Source organism: Festucalex cinctus, chromosome 8 (genome assembly GCF_051991245.1).
Source record: "Festucalex cinctus isolate MCC-2025b chromosome 8, RoL_Fcin_1.0, whole genome shotgun sequence".
NCBI lineage: Eukaryota > Metazoa > Chordata > Actinopteri > Syngnathiformes > Syngnathidae > Festucalex > Festucalex cinctus.
Window position 1 is genome coordinate 8,078,137 of NC_135418.1, and position 20,474 is coordinate 8,098,610.

Below are 20,474 nucleotides of genomic sequence, written 5' to 3' on the forward strand. Positions count from 1 at the left end.
GTGCCCGAGAGTAATCGACTATGCTGGATTGTAACAATCTGTAATCCTTGTGAAACTAAAACGCAATAGTCTGGTCACTTAAGTATCTACTGCTGAGTTCAGACTCATGTTGAAAAGATATTGACAAGACTTTTACTCAAACCCATACCTTCCTTGGGAAACCAAAAGTCTTCATACACAGTGGAAGGAAGTCCACTTTGTGTAGCTCATTAGAACACTTGGCCATGCTGACTCTTAATAACCTGTTTCCCCATGTAAACCACTCGCACTTGAACAACGGCCAACAGCTGGTCTCATTTCAACAGACTGGTCCCTAATTAAAATCCTAGAAGCCAAGTCAACCCTGATTCCTTCAACAGGAGTTTTCAAGAGCGTGCCTTGTAGCCATGGCTGTACTTGGTCCAAATAGCGTGTCTCAAACCTTTAGCAGCGATCGTAAGTTCCGAGAAAGGAACTCGGCAGACACACCTTCAACAGTGGGCTTTGAATCCAGACTTTAATTTGATCAGAAGACCCAATTCGCTGAGTAACCAGTCACACCTTGCCGACATCACCATTTTTCTGACGAAACTGAACCCAAGAGAAGAAAGAGAGCTAAATTCCAGAATATAATTGCGTTGTCGGCAGGATTCGAACCTACGCAGGGAGACCCCAATGGATTTCAAGTCCATCGCCTTAACCACTCGGCCACAACAACTTCAGAGCTTTATCATTATGTGCTGACATTAGCAGTAACATCAGTGATTGCCCCCATTTCTGATTTTCAGCAACAGTATAAGTTTCAACTGGCTGCTTGATTGGCTGTTATTCTGTTCCATGCATGTCACAAGAACCATGTACATTCAGACATCCAGTGGTAAGGCTCGTGCTGACTTTGGTCAGATGGGGTTAATCGGGATCACAATAAATCCACTTATTGTCATGTCTCCTCGGTTTTACACAATCAGGTTTTAAGACTAAACAGCCAATTTTGATGGTTGCAACATCATGAGCGCACAATTCAAAGATAAATGCAAAACCTGCAGTGAAGTCTGTCGGACAAGTGTCAAGAGCCGAATCAAAAATCACTAGAGGGTGTCAGGAGTGGGATTTGAACCCACGCCTCCCTTCGGAGACCAGAAAGCCCAAATCACTAAGGAAAGATGCATCTCTTAAGTCTGGCGCCTTAGACCACTCGGCCATCCTGACATACATCAACATTGAAATCAAAGGAAACAAAACTGAAACCAGTCTCGTCCCAGCAACAATTTTTAGCAGTGCATTTTGAATACATTCCTTCATTTGGAGGCAGAAACCAATTTGCTGGAGGAGTCATCCTTTGTCAAGTGCCCGAGAGTAATCGGCTATGCTGGATTGTAACAATCTGTAATCCTTGTGAAACTAAAACGCAATAGTCTGGTCACTTAAGTATCTACTTCTGAGTTCAGACTCATGTTGAAAAGATATTGACAAGACTTTTACTCAAACCCATAACTTCCTTGGGAAACCAAAAGTCTTCATACACAGTGGAAGGAAGTCCACTTTGTGTAGCTCATTAGAACACTTGGCCATGCTGACTCTTAATAACCTGTTTCCCCATGTAAACAACTCGCTCTTGAACAACGGCCAACAGCTGGTCTCATTTCAACAGACTGGTCCCTAATTAAAATCCTAGAAGCCAAGTCAACCCTGATTCCTTCAACAGGAGTTTTCAAGAGCGTGCCTTGTAGCCATGGCTGTACTTGGTCCAAATTTGCTCAGGTAGCTACAGCATCAGTGACACCTTGACGACAGCATTGCTCAAAAAGTTCTCCTCAATCAACAACACAGAGCTGATTTACAGAAAATGGGGTCGTTGTCGGCAGGATTCGAACCTACGAGGGGAGAACCCAATGAATTTCTAGTCCATCGCCTTAACCACTCGGCCACGACAACCTTACACATGCATGTTTAATATTAACGCTAGTGCTTGTTGAATGGAGCAGTTGGCACCGCAGAAAGAAACAGCATCTCCTACAGCCTACAGAGGGTCTCAAACCTTTAGCAGCGATCGTAAGTTCCGAGAAAGGAACTCGGCAGACACACCTTCAACAGTGGGCTTTGAATCCAGACTTTAATTTGATCAGAAGACCCAATTCGCTGAGTAACCAGTCACACCTTGCCGACATCACCATTTTTCTGACGAAACTGAACCCAAGAGAAGAAAGAGAGCTAAATTCCAGAAAATAAATGCGCTGTCGGTAGGATTCGAACCTACGCGGGGAGACCCCAATGGATTTAAAGTCCATCACCTTAACCACTCGGCCACAACAACTTCCGAGCTTTATCATTATGTGCTAACATTAGCAGTAACATCAGTGATTGCCCCCATTTCTGATTTTCAGCAACAGTATAAGTTTCAACTGGCTGCTTGATTGGCTGTTATTCTGTTCCATGCATGTCACAAGAACCATGTACATTCAGACATCCAGTGGTTAGGCTCGTGCTGACTTTGGTCAGATGGGGTTAATCGGGATCACAATAAATCCACTTATTGTCATGTCTCCTCGGTTTTACACAATCAGGTTTTAAGACTAAACAGCCAATTTTGATGGTTGCAACATCATGAGCGCACAATTCAAAGATAAATGCAAAACCTGCAGTGAAGTCTGTCGGACAAGTGTCAAGAGCCGAATCAAAAATCATTAGAGTGTGTCAGGAGTGGGATTTGAACCCACGCCTCTCTTCGGAGACCAGAAAGCCCAAATCACTAAGGAAAGATGCATCTCTTGAGTCTGGCGCCTTAGACCACTCGGCCATCCTGACATACAGCAACATTGAAATCAAAGGAAACAAAACCGAAACCAGTCTCGTCCCAGCAACAATTTTTAGCAGTGCATTTTGAATACATTCCTTCATTTGGAGGCAGAAAGCCCAATTTGCTGTAGGAGTCATCTTTTGTCAAGTGCCCAAGAGTAATCGGCTATGCTGGATTGTAACAATCTGTAATCCTTGTGAAACTAAAACGCAATAGTCTGGTCACTTAAGTATCTACTGCTGAGTTCAGACTCATTTTGAAAAGATAATGACAAGACTTTTACTCAAACCCATACCTTCCTTGGGAAACCAAAAGTCTTCATACACAGTGGAAGGAAGTCCACTTTGTGTAGCTCATTAGAACACTTGGCCATGCTGACTCTTAAGAACCTGTTTCCCCATGTAAACCACTCGCACTTGAACAACGGCCAACAGCTGGTCTCATTTCAACAGACTGGTCCCTAATTAAAATCCTAGAAGCCAAGTCAACCCTGATTCCTTCAACAGGAGTTTTCAAGAGTGTGCCTTGTAGCCATGGCTGTACTTGGTCCAAATAGCGTGTCTCAAACCTTTAGCAGCGATCGTAAGTTCCGAGAAAGGAACTCGGCAGACACACCTTCAACAGTGGGCTTTGAATCCAGACTTTAATTTGATCAGAAGACCCAATTCGCTGAGTAACCAGTCACACCTTGCCGACATCACCATTTTTCTGACGAAACTGAACCCAAGAGAAGAAAGAGAGCTAAATTCCAGAAAATAATTGCGTTGTCGGCAGGATTCGAACCTACGCAGGGAGACCCCAATGGATTTCAAGTCCATCGCCTTAGCCACTCGGCCACAACAACTTCCGAGCTTTATCATTATGTGCTGACATTAGCAGTAACATCAGTGATTGCCCCCATTTCTGATTTTCAGCAACAGTATAAGTTTCAACTGGCTGCTTGATTGGCTGTTATTCTGTTCCATGCATGTCACAAGAACCATGTACATTCAGACATCCAGTGGTAAGGCTCGTGCTGACTTTGGTCAGATGGGGTTAATCGGGATCACAATAAATCCACTTATTGTCATGTCTCCTCGGTTTTACACAATCAGGTTTTAAGACTAAACAGCCAATTTTGATGGTTGCAACATCATGAGCGCACAATTCAAAGATAAATGCAAAACCTGCAGTGAAGTCTGTCGGACAAGTGTCAAGAGCCGAATCAAAAATCACTAGAGGGTGTCAGGAGTGGGATTTGAACCCACGCCTCCCTTCGGAGACCAGAAAGCCCAAATCACTAAGGAAAGATGCATCTCTTGAGTCTGGCGCCTTAGACCACTCGGCCATCCTGACATACATCAACATTGAAATCAAAGGAAACAAAACTGAAACCAGTCTCGTCCCAGCAAAGCAATTTTTAGCAGTGCATTTTGAATACATTCCTTCATTTGGAGGCAGAAACCAATTTGCTGGAGGAGTCATCCTTTGTCAAGTGCCCGAGAGTAATCGGCTATGCTGGATTGTAACAATCTGTAATCCTTGTGAAACTAAAACGCAATAGTCTGGTCACTTAAGTATCTACTTCTGAGTTCAGACTCATGTTGAAAAGATATTGACAAGACTTTTACTCAAACCCATAACTTCCTTGGGAAACCAAAAGTCTTCATACACAGTGGAAGGAAGTCCACTTTGTGTAGCTCATTAGAACACTTGGCCATGCTGACTCTTAAGAACCTGTTTCCCCATGTAAACAACTCGCTCTTGAACAACGGCCAACAGCTGGTCTCATTTCAACAGACTGGTCCCTAATTAAAATCCTAGAAGCCAAGTCAACCCTGATTCCTTCAACAGGAGTTTTCAAGAGCGTGCCTTGTAGCCATGGCTGTACTTGGTCCAAATTTGCTCAGGTAGCTACGGCATCAGTGACACCTTGACGACAGCATTGCTCAAAAAGTTCTCCTCAATCAACAACACAGAGCTGATTTACAGAAAATGGGGTCGTTGTCGGCAGGATTCGAACCTACGAGGTGAGAACCCAATGGATTTCTAGTCCATTGCCTTAACCACTCGGCCACGACAACCTTACACATGCAAGTTTAATATTAACGCTAGTGCTTGTTGAATGGAGCAGTTGGCACCGCAGAAAGAAACAGCATCTCCTACAACCTACAGAGGGTCTCAAACCTTTAGCAGCGATCGTAAGTTCAGAGAAAGGAACTCGGCAGACACACCTTCAACAGTGGGCTTTGAATCCAGACTTTAATTTGATCAGAAGACCCAATTCGCTGAGTAACCAGTCACACCTTGCCGACATCACCATTTTTCTGACGAAACTGAACCCAAGAGAAGAAAGAGAGCTAAATTCCAGAAAATAATTGCGCTGTCGGTAGGATTCGAACCTACGCGGGGAGACCCAAATGGATTTCAAGTCCATCACCTTAACCAATCGGCCACAACAACTTCCGAGCTTTATCATTATGTGCTAACATTAGCAGTAACATCAGTGATTGCCCCCATTTCTGATTTTCAGCAACAGTATAAGTTTCAACTGGCTGCTTGATTGGCTGTTATTCTGTTCCATGCATGTCACAAGAACCATGTACATTCAGACATCCAGTGGTTAGGCTCGTGCTGACTTTGGTCAGATGGGGTTAATCGGGATCACAATAAATCCACTTATTGTCATGTCTCCTCGGTTTTACACAATCAGGTTTTAAGACTAAACAGCCAATTTTGATGGTTGCAACATCATGAGCGCACAATTCAAAGATAAATGCAAAACCTGCAGTGAAGTCTGTCGGACAAGTGTCAAGAGCCGAATCAAAAATCACTAGAGGATGTGAGGAGTGGGATTTGAAGCCACGCCTCCCTTCGGAGACCAGAAAGCCCAAATCACTAAGGAAAGATGCATCTCTTAAGTCTGGCGCCTTAGACCACTCGGCCATCCTGACATACAGCAACATTGAAATCAAAGGAAACAAAACTGAAACCAGTCTCGTCCCAGCAAAGCAATTTTTAGCAGTGCATTTTGAATACATTCCTTCATTTGGAGGCAGAAACCAATTTGCTGGAGGAGTCATCCTTTGTCAAGTGCCCGAGAGTAATCGGCTATGCTGGATTGTAACAATCTGTAATCCTTGTGAAACTAAAACGCAATAGTCTGGTCACTTAAGTATCTACTTCTGAGTTCAGACTCATGTTGAAAAGATATTGACAAGACTTTTACTCAAACCCATAACTTCCTTGGGAAACCAAAAGTCTTCATACACAGTGGAAGGAAGTCCACTTTGTGTAGCTCATTAGAACACTTGGCCATGCTGACTCTTAATAACCTGTTTCCCCATGTAAACAACTCGCTCTTGAACAACGGCCAACAGCTGGTCTCATTTCAACAGACTGGTCCCTAATTAAAATCCTAGAAGCCAAGTCAACCCTGATTCCTTCAACAGGAGTTTTCAAGAGCGTGCCTTGTAGCCATGGCTGTACTTGGTCCAAATTTGCTCAGGTAGCTACGGCATCAGTGACACCTTGACGACAGCATTGCTCAAAAAGTTCTCCTCAATCAACAACACAGAGCTGATTTACAGAAAATGGGGTCGTTGTCGGCAGGATTTGAACCTACGAGGGGAGAACCCAATGGATTTCTAGTCCATCGCCTTAACCACTCGGCCACGACAACCTTACACATGCATGTTTAATATTAACGCTAGTGCTTGTTGAATGGAGCAGTTGGCACCGCAGAAAGAAACAGCATCTCCTACAGCCTACAGAGGGTCTCAAACCTTTAGCAGCGATCGTAAGTTCCGAGAAAGGAACTCGGCAGGCACACCTTCAACAGTGGGCTTTGAATCCAGACTTTAATTTGATCAGAAGACCCAATTCGCTGAGTAACCAGTCACACCTTGCCGACATCACCATTTTTCTGACGAAACTGAACCCAAGAGAAGAAAGAGAGCTAAATTCCAGAAAATAATTGCGCTGTCGGTAGGATTCGAACCTACACGGGGAGACCCCAATGGATTTCAAGTCCATCACCTTAACCACTCGGCCACAACAACTTCTGAACTTTAACATTATGTGCTAACATTAGCAGTAACATCAGTGATTGCCCCCATTTCTGATTTTCAGCAACAGTATAAGTTTCAACTGGCTGCTTGATTGGCTGTTATTCTGTTCCATGCATGTCACAAGAACCATGTACATTCAGACATCCAGTGGTTAGGCTCGTGCTGACTTTGGTCAGATGGGGTTAATCGGGATCACAATAAATCCACTTATTGTCATGTCTCCTCGGTTTTACACAATCAGGTTTTAAGACTAAACAGCCAATTTTGATGGTTGCAACATCATGAGCGCACAATTCAAAGATAAATGCAAAACCTGCAGTGAAGTCTGTCGGACAAGTGTCAAGAGCCGAATCAAAAATCAGTAGAGGGTGTCAGGAGTGGGATTTGAACCCACGCCTCCCTTCGGAGACCAGAAAGCCCAAATCACTAAGGAAAGATGCATCTCTTGAGTCTGGCGCCTTAGACCACTCGGCCATCCTGACATACAGCAACATTGAAATCAAAGGAAACAAAACCGAAACCAGTCTCGTCCCAGCAACAATTTTTAGCAGTGCATTTTGAATACATTCCTTCATTTGGAGGCAGAAAGCCCAATTTGCTGTAGGAGTCATCTTTTGTCAAGTGCCCGAGAGTAATCGGCTATGCTGGATTGTAAGAATCTGTAATCCTTGTGAAACTAAAACGCAATAGTCTGGTCACTTAAGTATCTACTGCTGAGTTCAGACTCATGTTGAAAAGATATTGACAAGACTTTTACTCAAACCCATACCTTCCTTGGGAAACCAAAAGTCTTCATACACAGTGGAAGGAAGTCCACTTTGTGTAGCTCATTAGAACACTTGGCCATGCTGACTCTTAAGAACCTGTTTCCCCATGTAAACCACTCGCTCTTGAACAACGGCCAACAGCTGGTCTCATTTCAACAGACTGGTCCCTAATTAAAATCCTAGAAGCCAAGTCAACCCTGATTCCTTCAACAGGAGTTTTCAAGAGCGTGCCTTGTAGCCATGGCTGTACTTGGTCCAAATAGCGTGTCTCAAACCTTTAGCAGCGATCGTAAGTTCCGAGAAAGGAACTCGGCAGACACACCTTCAACAGTGGGCTTTGAATCCAGACTTTAATTTGATCAGAAGACCCAATTCGCTGAGTAACCAGTCACACCTTGCCGACATCACCATTTTTCTGACGAAACTGAACCCAAGAGAAGAAAGAGAGCTAAATTCCAGAATATAATTGCGTTGTCGGCAGGATTCGAACCTACGCAGGGAGACCCCAATGGATTTCAAGTCCATCGCCTTAACCACTCGGCCACAACAACTTCAGAGCTTTATCATTATGTGCTGACATTAGCAGTAACATCAGTGATTGCCCCCATTTCTGATTTTCAGCAACAGTATAAGTTTCAACTGGCTGCTTGATTGGCTGTTATTCTGTTCCATGCATGTCACAAGAACCATGTACATTCAGACATCCAGTGGTAAGGCTCGTGCTGACTTTGGTCAGATGGGGTTAATCGGGATCACAATAAATCCACTTATTGTCATGTCTCCTCGGTTTTACACAATCAGGTTTTAAGACTAAACAGCCAATTTTGATGGTTGCAACATCATGAGCGCACAATTCAAAGATAAATGCAAAACCTGCAGTGAAGTCTGTCGGACAAGTGTCAAGAGCCGAATCAAAAATCACTAGAGGGTGTCAGGAGTGGGATTTGAACCCACGCCTCCCTTCGGAGACCAGAAAGCCCAAATCACTAAGGAAAGATGCATCTCTTAAGTCTGGCGCCTTAGACCACTCGGCCATCCTGACATACATCAACATTGAAATCAAAGGAAACAAAACTGAAACCAGTCTCGTCCCAGCAACAATTTTTAGCAGTGCATTTTGAATACATTCCTTCATTTGGAGGCAGAAACCAATTTGCTGGAGGAGTCATCCTTTGTCAAGTGCCCGAGAGTAATCGGCTATGCTGGATTGTAACAATCTGTAATCCTTGTGAAACTAAAACGCAATAGTCTGGTCACTTAAGTATCTACTTCTGAGTTCAGACTCATGTTGAAAAGATATTGACAAGACTTTTACTCAAACCCATAACTTCCTTGGGAAACCAAAAGTCTTCATACACAGTGGAAGGAAGTCCACTTTGTGTAGCTCATTAGAACACTTGGCCATGCTGACTCTTAATAACCTGTTTCCCCATGTAAACAACTCGCTCTTGAACAACGGCCAACAGCTGGTCTCATTTCAACAGACTGGTCCCTAATTAAAATCCTAGAAGCCAAGTCAACCCTGATTCCTTCAACAGGAGTTTTCAAGAGCGTGCCTTGTAGCCATGGCTGTACTTGGTCCAAATTTGCTCAGGTAGCTACAGCATCAGTGACACCTTGACGACAGCATTGCTCAAAAAGTTCTCCTCAATCAACAACACAGAGCTGATTTACAGAAAATGGGGTCGTTGTCGGCAGGATTCGAACCTACGAGGGGAGAACCCAATGAATTTCTAGTCCATCGCCTTAACCACTCGGCCACGACAACCTTACACATGCATGTTTAATATTAACGCTAGTGCTTGTTGAATGGAGCAGTTGGCACCGCAGAAAGAAACAGCATCTCCTACAGCCTACAGAGGGTCTCAAACCTTTAGCAGCGATCGTAAGTTCCGAGAAAGGAACTCGGCAGACACACCTTCAACAGTGGGCTTTGAATCCAGACTTTAATTTGATCAGAAGACCCAATTCGCTGAGTAACCAGTCACACCTTGCCGACATCACCATTTTTCTGACGAAACTGAACCCAAGAGAAGAAAGAGAGCTAAATTCCAGAAAATAAATGCGCTGTCGGTAGGATTCGAACCTACGCGGGGAGACCCCAATGGATTTAAAGTCCATCACCTTAACCACTCGGCCACAACAACTTCCGAGCTTTATCATTATGTGCTAACATTAGCAGTAACATCAGTGATTGCCCCCATTTCTGATTTTCAGCAACAGTATAAGTTTCAACTGGCTGCTTGATTGGCTGTTATTCTGTTCCATGCATGTCACAAGAACCATGTACATTCAGACATCCAGTGGTTAGGCTCGTGCTGACTTTGGTCAGATGGGGTTAATCGGGATCACAATAAATCCACTTATTGTCATGTCTCCTCGGTTTTACACAATCAGGTTTTAAGACTAAACAGCCAATTTTGATGGTTGCAACATCATGAGCGCACAATTCAAAGATAAATGCAAAACCTGCAGTGAAGTCTGTCGGACAAGTGTCAAGAGCCGAATCAAAAATCATTAGAGTGTGTCAGGAGTGGGATTTGAACCCACGCCTCTCTTCGGAGACCAGAAAGCCCAAATCACTAAGGAAAGATGCATCTCTTGAGTCTGGCGCCTTAGACCACTCGGCCATCCTGACATACAGCAACATTGAAATCAAAGGAAACAAAACCGAAACCAGTCTCGTCCCAGCAATTTTTAGCAGTGCATTTTGAATACATTCCTTCATTTGGAGGCAGAAAGCCCAATTTGCTGTAGGAGTCATCTTTTGTCAAGTGCCCAAGAGTAATCGGCTATGCTGGATTGTAACAATCTGTAATCCTTGTGAAACTAAAACGCAATAGTCTGGTCACTTAAGTATCTACTGCTGAGTTCAGACTCATGTTGAAAAGATATTGACAAGACTTTTACTCAAACCCATACCTTCCTTGGGAAACCAAAAGTCTTCATACACAGTGGAAGGAAGTCCACTTTGTGTAGCTCATTAGAACACTTGGCCATGCTGACTCTTAAGAACCTGTTTCCCCATGTAAACCACTCGCACTTGAACAACGGCCAACAGCTGGTCTCATTTCAACAGACTGGTCCCTAATTAAAATCCTAGAAGCCAAGTCAACCCTGATTCCTTCAACAGGAGTTTTCAAGAGCGTGCCTTGTAGCCATGGCTGTACTTGGTCCAAATAGCGTGTCTCAAACCTTTAGCAGCGATCGTAAGTTCCGAGAAAGGAACTCGGCAGACACACCTTCAACAGTGGGCTTTGAATCCAGACTTTAATTTGATCAGAAGACCCAATTCGCTGAGTAACCAGTCACACCTTGCCGACATCACCATTTTTCTGACGAAACTGAACCCAAGAGAAGAAAGAGAGCTAAATTCCAGAAAATAATTGCGTTGTCGGCAGGATTCGAACCTACGCAGGGAGACCCCAATGGATTTCAAGTCCATCGCCTTAGCCACTCGGCCACAACAACTTCCGAGCTTTATCATTATGTGCTGACATTAGCAGTAACATCAGTGATTGCCCCCATTTCTGATTTTCAGCAACAGTATAAGTTTCAACTGGCTGCTTGATTGGCTGTTATTCTGTTCCATGCATGTCACAAGAACCATGTACATTCAGACATCCAGTGGTAAGGCTCGTGCTGACTTTGGTCAGATGGGGTTAATCGGGATCACAATAAATCCACTTATTGTCATGTCTCCTCGGTTTTACACAATCAGGTTTTAAGACTAAACAGCCAATTTTGATGGTTGCAACATCATGAGCGCACAATTCAAAGATAAATGCAAAACCTGCAGTGAAGTCTGTCGGACAAGTGTCAAGAGCCGAATCAAAAATCACTAGAGGGTGTCAGGAGTGGGATTTGAACCCACGCCTCCCTTCGGAGACCAGAAAGCCCAAATCACTAATGAAAGATGCATCTCTTGAGTCTGGCGCCTTAGACCACTCGGCCATCCTGACATACATCAACATTGAAATCAAAGGAAACAAAACTGAAACCAGTCTCGTCCCAGCAAAGCAATTTTTAGCAGTGCATTTTGAATACATTCCTTCATTTGGAGGCAGAAACCAATTTGCTGGAGGAGTCATCCTTTGTCAAGTGCCCGAGAGTAATCGGCTATGCTGGATTGTAACAATCTGTAATCCTTGTGAAACTAAAACGCAATAGTCTGGTCACTTAAGTATCTACTTCTGAGTTCAGACTCATGTTGAAAAGATATTGACAAGACTTTTACTCAAACCCATAACTTCCTTGGGAAACCAAAAGTCTTCATACACAGTGGAAGGAAGTCCACTTTGTGTAGCTCATTAGAACACTTGGCCATGCTGACTCTTAAGAACCTGTTTCCCCATGTAAACAACTCGCTCTTGAACAACGGCCAACAGCTGGTCTCATTTCAACAGACTGGTCCCTAATTAAAATCCTAGAAGCCAAGTCAACCCTGATTCCTTCAACAGGAGTTTTCAAGAGCGTGCCTTGTAGCCATGGCTGTACTTGGTCCAAATTTGCTCAGGTAGCTACGGCATCAGTGACACCTTGACGACAGCATTGCTCAAAAAGTTCTCCTCAATCAACAACACAGAGCTGATTTACAGAAAATGGGGTCGTTGTCGGCAGGATTCGAACCTACGAGGTGAGAACCCAATGGATTTCTAGTCCATCTCCTTAACCACTCGGCCACGACAACCTTACACATGCATGTTTAATATTAACGCTAGTGCTTGTTGAATGGAGCAGTTGGCACCGCAGAAAGAAACAGCATCTCCTACAGCCTACAGAGGGTCTCAAACCTTTAGCAGCGATCGTAAGTTCAGAGAAAGGAACTCGGCAGACACACCTTCAACAGTGGGCTTTGAATCCAGACTTTAATTTGATCAGAAGACCCAATTCGCTGAGTAACCAGTCACACCTTGCCGACATCACCATTTTTCTGACGAAACTGAACCCAAGAGAATTAAGAGAGCTAAATTCCAGAAAATAATTGCGCTGTCGGTAGGATTCGAACCTACGCGGGGAGACCCCAATGGATTTCAAGTCCATCACCTTAACCACTCGGCCACAACAACTTCCGAGCTTTATCATTATGTGCTAACATTAGCAGTAACATCAGTGATTGCCCCCATTTCTGATTTTCAGCAACAGTATAAGTTTCAACTGGCTGCTTGATTGGCTGTTATTCTGTTCCATGCATGTCACAAGAACCATGTACATTCAGACATCCAGTGGTTAGGCTCGTGCTGACTTTGGTCAGATGGGGTTAATCGGGATCACAATAAATCCACTTATTGTCATGTCTCCTCGGTTTTACACAATCAGGTTTTAAGACTAAACAGCCAATTTTGATGGTTGCAACATCATGAGCGCACAATTCAAAGATAAATGCAAAACCTGCAGTGAAGTCTGTCGGACAAGTGTCAAGAGCCGAATCAAAAATCATTAGAGTGTGTCAGGAGTGGGATTTGAACCCACGCCTCTCTTCAGAGACCAGAAAGCCCAAATCACTAAGGAAAGATGCATCTCTTGAGTCTGGCGCCTTAGACCACTCGGCCATCCTGACATACAGCAACATTGAAATCAAAGGAAACAAAACCGAAACCAGTCTCGTCCCAGCAATTTTTAGCAGTGCATTTTGAATACATTCCTTCATTTGGAGGCAGAAAGCCCAATTTGCTGTAGGAGTCATCTTTTGTCAAGTGCCCGAGAGTAATCGACTATGCTGGATTGTAACAATCTGTAATCCTTGTGAAACTAAAACGCAATAGTCTGGTCACTTAAGTATCTACTGCTGAGTTCAGACTCATGTTGAAAAGATATTGACAAGACTTTTACTCAAACCCATACCTTCCTTGCGAAACCAAAAGTCTTCATACACAGTGGAAGGAAGTCCACTTTGTGTAGCTCATTAGAACACTTGGCCATGCTGACTCTTAAGAACCTGTTTCCCCATGTAAACCACTCGCACTTGAACAACGGCCAACAGCTGGTCTCATTTCAACAGACTGGTCCCTAATTAAAATCCTAGAAGCCAAGTCAACCCTGATTCCTTCAACAGGAGTTTTCAAGAGCGTGCCTTGTAGCCATGGCTGTACTTGGTCCAAATAGCGTGTCTCAAACCTTTAGCAGCGATCGTAAGTTCCGAGAAAGGAACTCGGCAGACACACCTTCAACAGTGGGCTTTGAATCCAGACTTTAATTTGATCAGAAGACCCAATTCGCTGAGTAACCAGTCACACCTTGCCGACATCACCATTTTTCTGACGAAACTGAACCCAAGAGAAGAAAGAGAGCTAAATTCCAGAATATAATTGCGTTGTCGGCAGGATTCGAACCTACGCAGGGAGACCCCAATGGATTTCAAGTCCATCGCCTTAACCACTCGGCCACAACAACTTCAGAGCTTTATCATTATGTGCTGACATTAGCAGTAACATCAGTGATTGCCCCCATTTCTGATTTTCAGCAACAGTATAAGTTTCAACTGGCTGCTTGATTGGCTGTTATTCTGTTCCATGCATGTCACAAGAACCATGTACATTCAGACATCCAGTGGTAAGGCTCGTGCTGACTTTGGTCAGATGGGGTTAATCGGGATCACAATAAATCCACTTATTGTCATGTCTCCTCGGTTTTACACAATCAGGTTTTAAGACTAAACAGCCAATTTTGATGGTTGCAACATCATGAGCGCACAATTCAAAGATAAATGCAAAACCTGCAGTGAAGTCTGTCGGACAAGTGTCAAGAGCCGAATCAAAAATCACTAGAGGGTGTCAGGAGTGGGATTTGAACCCACGCCTCCCTTCGGAGACCAGAAAGCCCAAATCACTAAGGAAAGATGCATCTCTTAAGTCTGGCGCCTTAGACCACTCGGCCATCCTGACATACATCAACATTGAAATCAAAGGAAACAAAACTGAAACCAGTCTCGTCCCAGCAATTTTTAGCAGTGCATTTTGAATACATTCCTTCATTTGGAGGCAGAAACCAATTTGCTGGAGGAGTCATCCTTTGTCAAGTGCCCGAGAGTAATCGGCTATGCTGGATTGTAACAATCTGTAATCCTTGTGAAACTAAAACGCAATAGTCTGGTCACTTAAGTATCTACTTCTGAGTTCAGACTCATGTTGAAAAGATATTGACAAGACTTTTACTCAAACCCATAACTTCCTTGGGAAACCAAAAGTCTTCATACACAGTGGAAGGAAGTCCACTTTGTGTAGCTCATTAGAACACTTGGCCATGCTGACTCTTAATAACCTGTTTCCCCATGTAAACAACTCGCTCTTGAACAACGGCCAACAGCTGGTCTCATTTCAACAGACTGGTCCCTAATTAAAATCCTAGAAGCCAAGTCAACCCTGATTCCTTCAACAGGAGTTTTCAAGAGCGTGCCTTGTAGCCATGGCTGTACTTGGTCCAAATTTGCTCAGGTAGCTACAGCATCAGTGACACCTTGACGACAGCATTGCTCAAAAAGTTCTCCTCAATCAACAACACAGAGCTGATTTACAGAAAATGGGGTCGTTGTCGGCAGGATTCGAACCTACGAGGGGAGAACCCAATGAATTTCTAGTCCATCGCCTTAACCACTCGGCCACGACAACCTTACACATGCATGTTTAATATTAACGCTAGTGCTTGTTGAATGGAGCAGTTGGCACCGCAGAAAGAAACAGCATCTCCTACAGCCTACAGAGGGTCTCAAACCTTTAGCAGCGATCGTAAGTTCCGAGAAAGGAACTCGGCAGACACACCTTCAACAGTGGGCTTTGAATCCAGACTTTAATTTGATCAGAAGACCCAATTCGCTGAGTAACCAGTCACACCTTGCCGACATCACCATTTTTCTGACGAAACTGAACCCAAGAGAAGAAAGAGAGCTAAATTCCAGAAAATAAATGCGCTGTCGGTAGTATTCGAACCTACGCGGGGAGACCCCAATGGATTTAAAGTCCATCACCTTAACCACTCGGCCACAACAACTTCCGAGCTTTATCATTATGTGCTAACATTAGCAGTAACATCAGTGATTGCCCCCATTTCTGATTTTCAGCAACAGTATAAGTTTCAACTGGCTGCTTGATTGGCTGTTATTCTGTTCCATGCATGTCACAAGAACCATGTACATTCAGACATCCAGTGGTTAGGCTCGTGCTGACTTTGGTCAGATGGGGTTAATCGGGATCACAATAAATCCACTTATTGTCATGTCTCCTCGGTTTTACACAATCAGGTTTTAAGACTAAACAGCCAATTTTGATGGTTGCAACATCATGAGCGCACAATTCAAAGATAAATGCAAAACCTGCAGTGAAGTCTGTCGGACAAGTGTCAAGAGCCGAATCAAAAATCATTAGAGTGTGTCAGGAGTGGGATTTGAACCCACGCCTCTCTTCGGAGACCAGAAAGCCCAAATCACTAAGGAAAGATGCATCTCTTGAGTCTGGCGCCTTAGACCACTCGGCCATCCTGACATACAGCAACATTGAAATCAAAGGAAACAAAACCGAAACCAGTCTCGTCCCAGCAACAATTTTTAGCAGTGCATTTTGAATACATTCCTTCATTTGGAGGCAGAAAGCCCAATTTGCTGTAGGAGTCATCTTTTGTCAAGTGCCCAAGAGTAATCGGCTATGCTGGATTGTAACAATCTGTAATCCTTGTGAAACTAAAACGCAATAGTCTGGTCACTTAAGTATCTACTGCTGAGTTCAGACTCATGTTGAAAAGATATTGACAAGACTTTTACTCAAACCCATACCTTCCTTGGGAAACCAAAAGTCTTCATACACAGTGGAAGGAAGTCCACTTTGTGTAGCTCATTAGAACACTTGGCCATGCTGACTCTTAAGAACCTGTTTCCCCATGTAAACCACTCGCACTTGAACAACGGCCAACAGCTGGTCTCATTTCAACAGACTGGTCCCTAATTAAAATCCTAGAAGCCAAGTCAACCCTGATTCCTTCAACAGGAGTTTTCAAGAGTGTGCCTTGTAGCCATGGCTGTACTTGGTCCAAATAGCGTGTCTCAAACCTTTAGCAGCGATCGTAAGTTCCGAGAAAGGAACTCGGCAGACACACCTTCAACAGTGGGCTTTGAATCCAGACTTTAATTTGATCAGAAGACCCAATTCGCTGAGTAACCAGTCACACCTTGCCGACATCACCATTTTTCTGACGAAACTGAACCCAAGAGAAGAAAGAGAGCTAAATTCCAGAAAATAATTGCGTTGTCGGCAGGATTCGAACCTACGCAGGGAGACCCCAATGGATTTCAAGTCCATCGCCTTAGCCACTCGGCCACAACAACTTCCGAGCTTTATCATTATGTGCTGACATTAGCAGTAACATCAGTGATTGCCCCCATTTCTGATTTTCAGCAACAGTATAAGTTTCAACTGGCTGCTTGATTGGCTGTTATTCTGTTCCATGCATGTCACAAGAACCATGTACATTCAGACATCCAGTGGTAAGGCTCGTGCTGACTTTGGTCAGATGGGGTTAATCGGGATCACAATAAATCCACTTATTGTCATGTCTCCTCGGTTTTACACAATCAGGTTTTAAGACTAAACAGCCAATTTTGATGGTTGCAACATCATGAGCGCACAATTCAAAGATAAATGCAAAACCTGCAGTGAAGTCTGTCGGACAAGTGTCAAGAGCCGAATCAAAAATCACTAGAGGGTGTCAGGAGTGGGATTTGAACCCACGCCTCCCTTCGGAGACCAGAAAGCCCAAATCACTAAGGAAAGATGCATCTCTTGAGTCTGGCGCCTTAGACCACTCGGCCATCCTGACATACATCAACATTGAAATCAAAGGAAACAAAACTGAAACCAGTCTCGTCCCAGCAAAGCAATTTTTAGCAGTGCATTTTGAATACATTCCTTCATTTGGAGGCAGAAACCAATTTGCTGGAGGAGTCATCCTTTGTCAAGTGCCCGAGAGTAATCGGCTATGCTGGATTGTAACAATCTGTAATCCTTGTGAAACTAAAACGCAATAGTCTGGTCACTTAAGTATCTACTTCTGAGTTCAGACTCATGTTGAAAAGATATTGACAAGACTTTTACTCAAACCCATAACTTCCTTGGGAAACCAAAAGTCTTCATACACAGTGGAAGGAAGTCCACTTTGTGTAGCTCATTAGAACACTTGGCCATGCTGACTCTTAAGAACCTGTTTCCCCATGTAAACAACTCGCTCTTGAACAACGGCCAACAGCTGGTCTCATTTCAACAGACTGGTCCCTAATTAAAATCCTAGAAGCCAAGTCAACCCTGATTCCTTCAACAGGAGTTTTCAAGAGCGTGCCTTGTAGCCATGGCTGTACTTGGTCCAAATTTGCTCAGGTAGCTACGGCATCAGTGACACCTTGACGACAGCATTGCTCAAAAAGTTCTCCTCAATCAACAACACAGAGCTGATTTACAGAAAATGGGGTCGTTGTCGGCAGGATTCGAACCTACGAGGTGAGAACCCAATGGATTTCTAGTCCATTGCCTTAACCACTCGGCCACGACAACCTTACACATGCAAGTTTAATATTAACGCTAGTGCTTGTTGAATGGAGCAGTTGGCACCGCAGAAAGAAACAGCATCTCCTACAACCTACAGAGGGTCTCAAACCTTTAGCAGCGATCGTAAGTTCAGAGAAAGGAACTCGGCAGACACACCTTCAACAGTGGGCTTTGAATCCAGACTTTAATTTGATCAGAAGACCCAATTCGCTGAGTAACCAGTCACACCTTGCCGACATCACCATTTTTCTGACGAAACTGAACCCAAGAGAAGAAAGAGAGCTAAATTCCAGAAAATAATTGCGCTGTCGGTAGGATTCGAACCTACGCGGGGAGACCCAAATGGATTTCAAGTCCATCACCTTAACCAATCGGCCACAACAACTTCCGAGCTTTATCATTATGTGCTAACATTAGCAGTAACATCAGTGATTGCCCCCATTTCTGATTTTCAGCAACAGTATAAGTTTCAACTGGCTGCTTGATTGGCTGTTATTCTGTTCCATGCATGTCACAAGAACCATGTACATTCAGACATCCAGTGGTTAGGCTCGTGCTGACTTTGGTCAGATGGGGTTAATCGGGATCACAATAAATCCACTTATTGTCATGTCTCCTCGGTTTTACACAATCAGGTTTTAAGACTAAACAGCCAATTTTGATGGTTGCAACATCATGAGCGCACAATTCAAAGATAAATGCAAAACCTGCAGTGAAGTCTGTCGGACAAGTGTCAAGAGCCGAATCAAAAATCATTAGAGTGTGTCAGGAGTGGGATTTGAACCCACGCCTCTCTTCGGAGACCAGAAAGCCCAAATCACTAAGGAAAGATGCATCTCTTGAGTCTGGCGCCTTAGACCACTCGGCCATCCTGACATACAGCAACATTGAAATCAAAGGAAACAAAACCGAAACCAGTCTCGTCCCAGCAATTTTTAGCAGTGCATTTTGAATACATTCCTTCATTTGGAGGCAGAAAGCCCAATTTGCTGTAGGAGTCATCTTTTGTCAAGTGCCCGAGAGTAATCGGCTATGCTGGATTGTAACAATCTGTAATCCTTGTGAAACTAAAACGCAATAGTCTGGTCACTTAAGTATCTACTGCTGAGTTCAGACTCATGTTGAAAAGATATTGACAAGACTTTTACTCAAACCCATACCTTCCTTGGGAAACCAAAAGTCTTCATACACAGTGGAAGGAAGTCCACTTTGTGTAGCTCATTAGAACACTTGGCCATGCTGACTCTTAAGAACCTGTTTCCCCATGTAAACCACTCGCACTTGAACAACGGCCAACAGCTGGTCTCATTTCAACAGACTGGTCCCTAATTAAAATCCTAGAAGCCAAGTCAACCCTGATTCCTTCAACAGGAGTTTTCAAGAGCGTGCCTTGTAGCCATGGCTGTACTTGGTCCAAATAGCGTGTCTCAAACCTTTAGCAGCGATCGTAAGTTCCGAGAAAGGAACTCGGCAGACACACCTTCAACAGTGGGCTTTGAATCCAGACTTTAATTTGATCAGAAGACCCAATTCGCTGAGTAACCAGTCACACCTTGCCGACATCACCATTTTTCTGACGAAACTGAACCCAAGAGAAGAAAGAGAGCTAAATTCCAGAAAATAATTGCGTTGTCGGCAGGATTCGAACCTACGCGGGGAGACCCCAATGGATTTCAAGTCCATCACCTTAACCACTCGGCCACAACAACTTCCGAGCTTTATCATTATGTGCTAACATTAGCAGTAACATCAGTGATTGCCCCCATTTCTGATTTTCAGCAACAGTATAAGTTTCAACTGGCTGCTTGATTGGCTGTTATTCTGTTCCATGCATGTCACAAGAACCATGTACATTCAGACATCCAGTGGTTAGGCTCGTGCTGACTTTGGTCAGATGGGGTTAATCGGGATCACAATAAATCCACTTATTGTCATGTCTCCTCGGTTTTACACAATCAGGTTTTAAGACTAAACAGCCAATTTTGATGGTTGCAACATCATGAGCGCACAATTCAAAGATAAATGCAAAACCTGCAGTGAAGTCTGTCGGACAAGTGTCAAGAGCCGAATCAAAAATCATTAGAGTGTGTCAGGAGTGGGATTTGAACCCACGCCTCTCTTCGGAGACCAGAAAGCCCAAATCACTAAGGAAAGATGCATCTCTTGAGTCTGGCGCCTTAGACCACTCGGCCATCCTGACATACAGCAACATTGAAATCAAAGGAAACAAAACCGAAACCAGTCTCGTCCCAGCAACAATTTTTAGCAGTGCATTTTGAATACATTCCTTCATTTGGAGGCAGAAAGCCCAATTTGCTGTAGGAGTCATCTTTTGTCAAGTGCCCAAGAGTAATCG

The 20,474-nt window shown here is 43.9% G+C and overlaps 1 protein-coding gene and 32 non-coding genes across 40 annotated transcripts in view; 1 reads left to right on the forward strand and 32 right to left on the reverse strand.

Annotated features, from left to right (window-relative positions):
* The window catches only part of cadpsa (Ca2+-dependent activator protein for secretion a), a 327,287-nt gene that overhangs the window by 139,125 nt on the left and 167,688 nt on the right, over window positions 1-20,474 (forward strand). The window lies entirely within an intron of this gene.
* trnas-uga (transfer RNA serine (anticodon UGA)) lies at window positions 616-697 on the reverse strand. The gene has a single exon. It is a non-coding gene; the product is annotated as a tRNA-Ser (tRNA).
* On the reverse strand, window positions 1,076-1,188 carry trnal-uaa (transfer RNA leucine (anticodon UAA)). Its single transcript has 2 exons — window positions 1,151-1,188; window positions 1,076-1,121 (listed from the first exon to the last, which is right to left on the reverse strand). It is a non-coding gene; the product is annotated as a tRNA-Leu (tRNA).
* On the reverse strand, window positions 1,833-1,914 carry trnas-aga (transfer RNA serine (anticodon AGA)). The gene has a single exon. It is a non-coding gene; the product is annotated as a tRNA-Ser (tRNA).
* trnal-caa (transfer RNA leucine (anticodon CAA)) lies at window positions 2,672-2,784 on the reverse strand. The gene is made up of 2 exons: window positions 2,747-2,784; window positions 2,672-2,717 (listed from the first exon to the last, which is right to left on the reverse strand). It is a non-coding gene; the product is annotated as a tRNA-Leu (tRNA).
* On the reverse strand, window positions 3,539-3,620 carry trnas-uga (transfer RNA serine (anticodon UGA)). The gene has a single exon. It is a non-coding gene; the product is annotated as a tRNA-Ser (tRNA).
* On the reverse strand, window positions 3,999-4,111 carry trnal-caa (transfer RNA leucine (anticodon CAA)). The gene is made up of 2 exons: window positions 4,074-4,111; window positions 3,999-4,044 (listed from the first exon to the last, which is right to left on the reverse strand). It is a non-coding gene; the product is annotated as a tRNA-Leu (tRNA).
* On the reverse strand, window positions 4,758-4,839 carry trnas-aga (transfer RNA serine (anticodon AGA)). Its single transcript has one exon. It is a non-coding gene; the product is annotated as a tRNA-Ser (tRNA).
* trnas-uga (transfer RNA serine (anticodon UGA)) lies at window positions 5,137-5,218 on the reverse strand. Its single transcript has one exon. It is a non-coding gene; the product is annotated as a tRNA-Ser (tRNA).
* On the reverse strand, window positions 5,597-5,709 carry trnal-uaa (transfer RNA leucine (anticodon UAA)). Its single transcript has 2 exons — window positions 5,672-5,709; window positions 5,597-5,642 (listed from the first exon to the last, which is right to left on the reverse strand). It is a non-coding gene; the product is annotated as a tRNA-Leu (tRNA).
* On the reverse strand, window positions 6,356-6,437 carry trnas-aga (transfer RNA serine (anticodon AGA)). The gene has a single exon. It is a non-coding gene; the product is annotated as a tRNA-Ser (tRNA).
* Window positions 6,735-6,816, reverse strand: trnas-uga (transfer RNA serine (anticodon UGA)). Its single transcript has one exon. It is a non-coding gene; the product is annotated as a tRNA-Ser (tRNA).
* On the reverse strand, window positions 7,195-7,307 carry trnal-caa (transfer RNA leucine (anticodon CAA)). The gene is made up of 2 exons: window positions 7,270-7,307; window positions 7,195-7,240 (listed from the first exon to the last, which is right to left on the reverse strand). It is a non-coding gene; the product is annotated as a tRNA-Leu (tRNA).
* trnas-uga (transfer RNA serine (anticodon UGA)) lies at window positions 8,062-8,143 on the reverse strand. The gene has a single exon. It is a non-coding gene; the product is annotated as a tRNA-Ser (tRNA).
* On the reverse strand, window positions 8,522-8,634 carry trnal-uaa (transfer RNA leucine (anticodon UAA)). Its single transcript has 2 exons — window positions 8,597-8,634; window positions 8,522-8,567 (listed from the first exon to the last, which is right to left on the reverse strand). It is a non-coding gene; the product is annotated as a tRNA-Leu (tRNA).
* Window positions 9,279-9,360, reverse strand: trnas-aga (transfer RNA serine (anticodon AGA)). Its single transcript has one exon. It is a non-coding gene; the product is annotated as a tRNA-Ser (tRNA).
* trnal-caa (transfer RNA leucine (anticodon CAA)) lies at window positions 10,118-10,230 on the reverse strand. The gene is made up of 2 exons: window positions 10,193-10,230; window positions 10,118-10,163 (listed from the first exon to the last, which is right to left on the reverse strand). It is a non-coding gene; the product is annotated as a tRNA-Leu (tRNA).
* Window positions 10,982-11,063, reverse strand: trnas-uga (transfer RNA serine (anticodon UGA)). The gene has a single exon. It is a non-coding gene; the product is annotated as a tRNA-Ser (tRNA).
* Window positions 11,442-11,554, reverse strand: trnal-caa (transfer RNA leucine (anticodon CAA)). The gene is made up of 2 exons: window positions 11,517-11,554; window positions 11,442-11,487 (listed from the first exon to the last, which is right to left on the reverse strand). It is a non-coding gene; the product is annotated as a tRNA-Leu (tRNA).
* On the reverse strand, window positions 12,201-12,282 carry trnas-aga (transfer RNA serine (anticodon AGA)). The gene has a single exon. It is a non-coding gene; the product is annotated as a tRNA-Ser (tRNA).
* Window positions 12,580-12,661, reverse strand: trnas-uga (transfer RNA serine (anticodon UGA)). Its single transcript has one exon. It is a non-coding gene; the product is annotated as a tRNA-Ser (tRNA).
* trnal-caa (transfer RNA leucine (anticodon CAA)) lies at window positions 13,040-13,152 on the reverse strand. Its single transcript has 2 exons — window positions 13,115-13,152; window positions 13,040-13,085 (listed from the first exon to the last, which is right to left on the reverse strand). It is a non-coding gene; the product is annotated as a tRNA-Leu (tRNA).
* On the reverse strand, window positions 13,904-13,985 carry trnas-uga (transfer RNA serine (anticodon UGA)). Its single transcript has one exon. It is a non-coding gene; the product is annotated as a tRNA-Ser (tRNA).
* trnal-uaa (transfer RNA leucine (anticodon UAA)) lies at window positions 14,364-14,476 on the reverse strand. Its single transcript has 2 exons — window positions 14,439-14,476; window positions 14,364-14,409 (listed from the first exon to the last, which is right to left on the reverse strand). It is a non-coding gene; the product is annotated as a tRNA-Leu (tRNA).
* Window positions 15,118-15,199, reverse strand: trnas-aga (transfer RNA serine (anticodon AGA)). Its single transcript has one exon. It is a non-coding gene; the product is annotated as a tRNA-Ser (tRNA).
* On the reverse strand, window positions 15,957-16,069 carry trnal-caa (transfer RNA leucine (anticodon CAA)). Its single transcript has 2 exons — window positions 16,032-16,069; window positions 15,957-16,002 (listed from the first exon to the last, which is right to left on the reverse strand). It is a non-coding gene; the product is annotated as a tRNA-Leu (tRNA).
* On the reverse strand, window positions 16,824-16,905 carry trnas-uga (transfer RNA serine (anticodon UGA)). The gene has a single exon. It is a non-coding gene; the product is annotated as a tRNA-Ser (tRNA).
* trnal-caa (transfer RNA leucine (anticodon CAA)) lies at window positions 17,284-17,396 on the reverse strand. The gene is made up of 2 exons: window positions 17,359-17,396; window positions 17,284-17,329 (listed from the first exon to the last, which is right to left on the reverse strand). It is a non-coding gene; the product is annotated as a tRNA-Leu (tRNA).
* Window positions 18,043-18,124, reverse strand: trnas-aga (transfer RNA serine (anticodon AGA)). Its single transcript has one exon. It is a non-coding gene; the product is annotated as a tRNA-Ser (tRNA).
* trnas-uga (transfer RNA serine (anticodon UGA)) lies at window positions 18,422-18,503 on the reverse strand. The gene has a single exon. It is a non-coding gene; the product is annotated as a tRNA-Ser (tRNA).
* On the reverse strand, window positions 18,882-18,994 carry trnal-caa (transfer RNA leucine (anticodon CAA)). Its single transcript has 2 exons — window positions 18,957-18,994; window positions 18,882-18,927 (listed from the first exon to the last, which is right to left on the reverse strand). It is a non-coding gene; the product is annotated as a tRNA-Leu (tRNA).
* trnas-uga (transfer RNA serine (anticodon UGA)) lies at window positions 19,746-19,827 on the reverse strand. Its single transcript has one exon. It is a non-coding gene; the product is annotated as a tRNA-Ser (tRNA).
* On the reverse strand, window positions 20,206-20,318 carry trnal-caa (transfer RNA leucine (anticodon CAA)). Its single transcript has 2 exons — window positions 20,281-20,318; window positions 20,206-20,251 (listed from the first exon to the last, which is right to left on the reverse strand). It is a non-coding gene; the product is annotated as a tRNA-Leu (tRNA).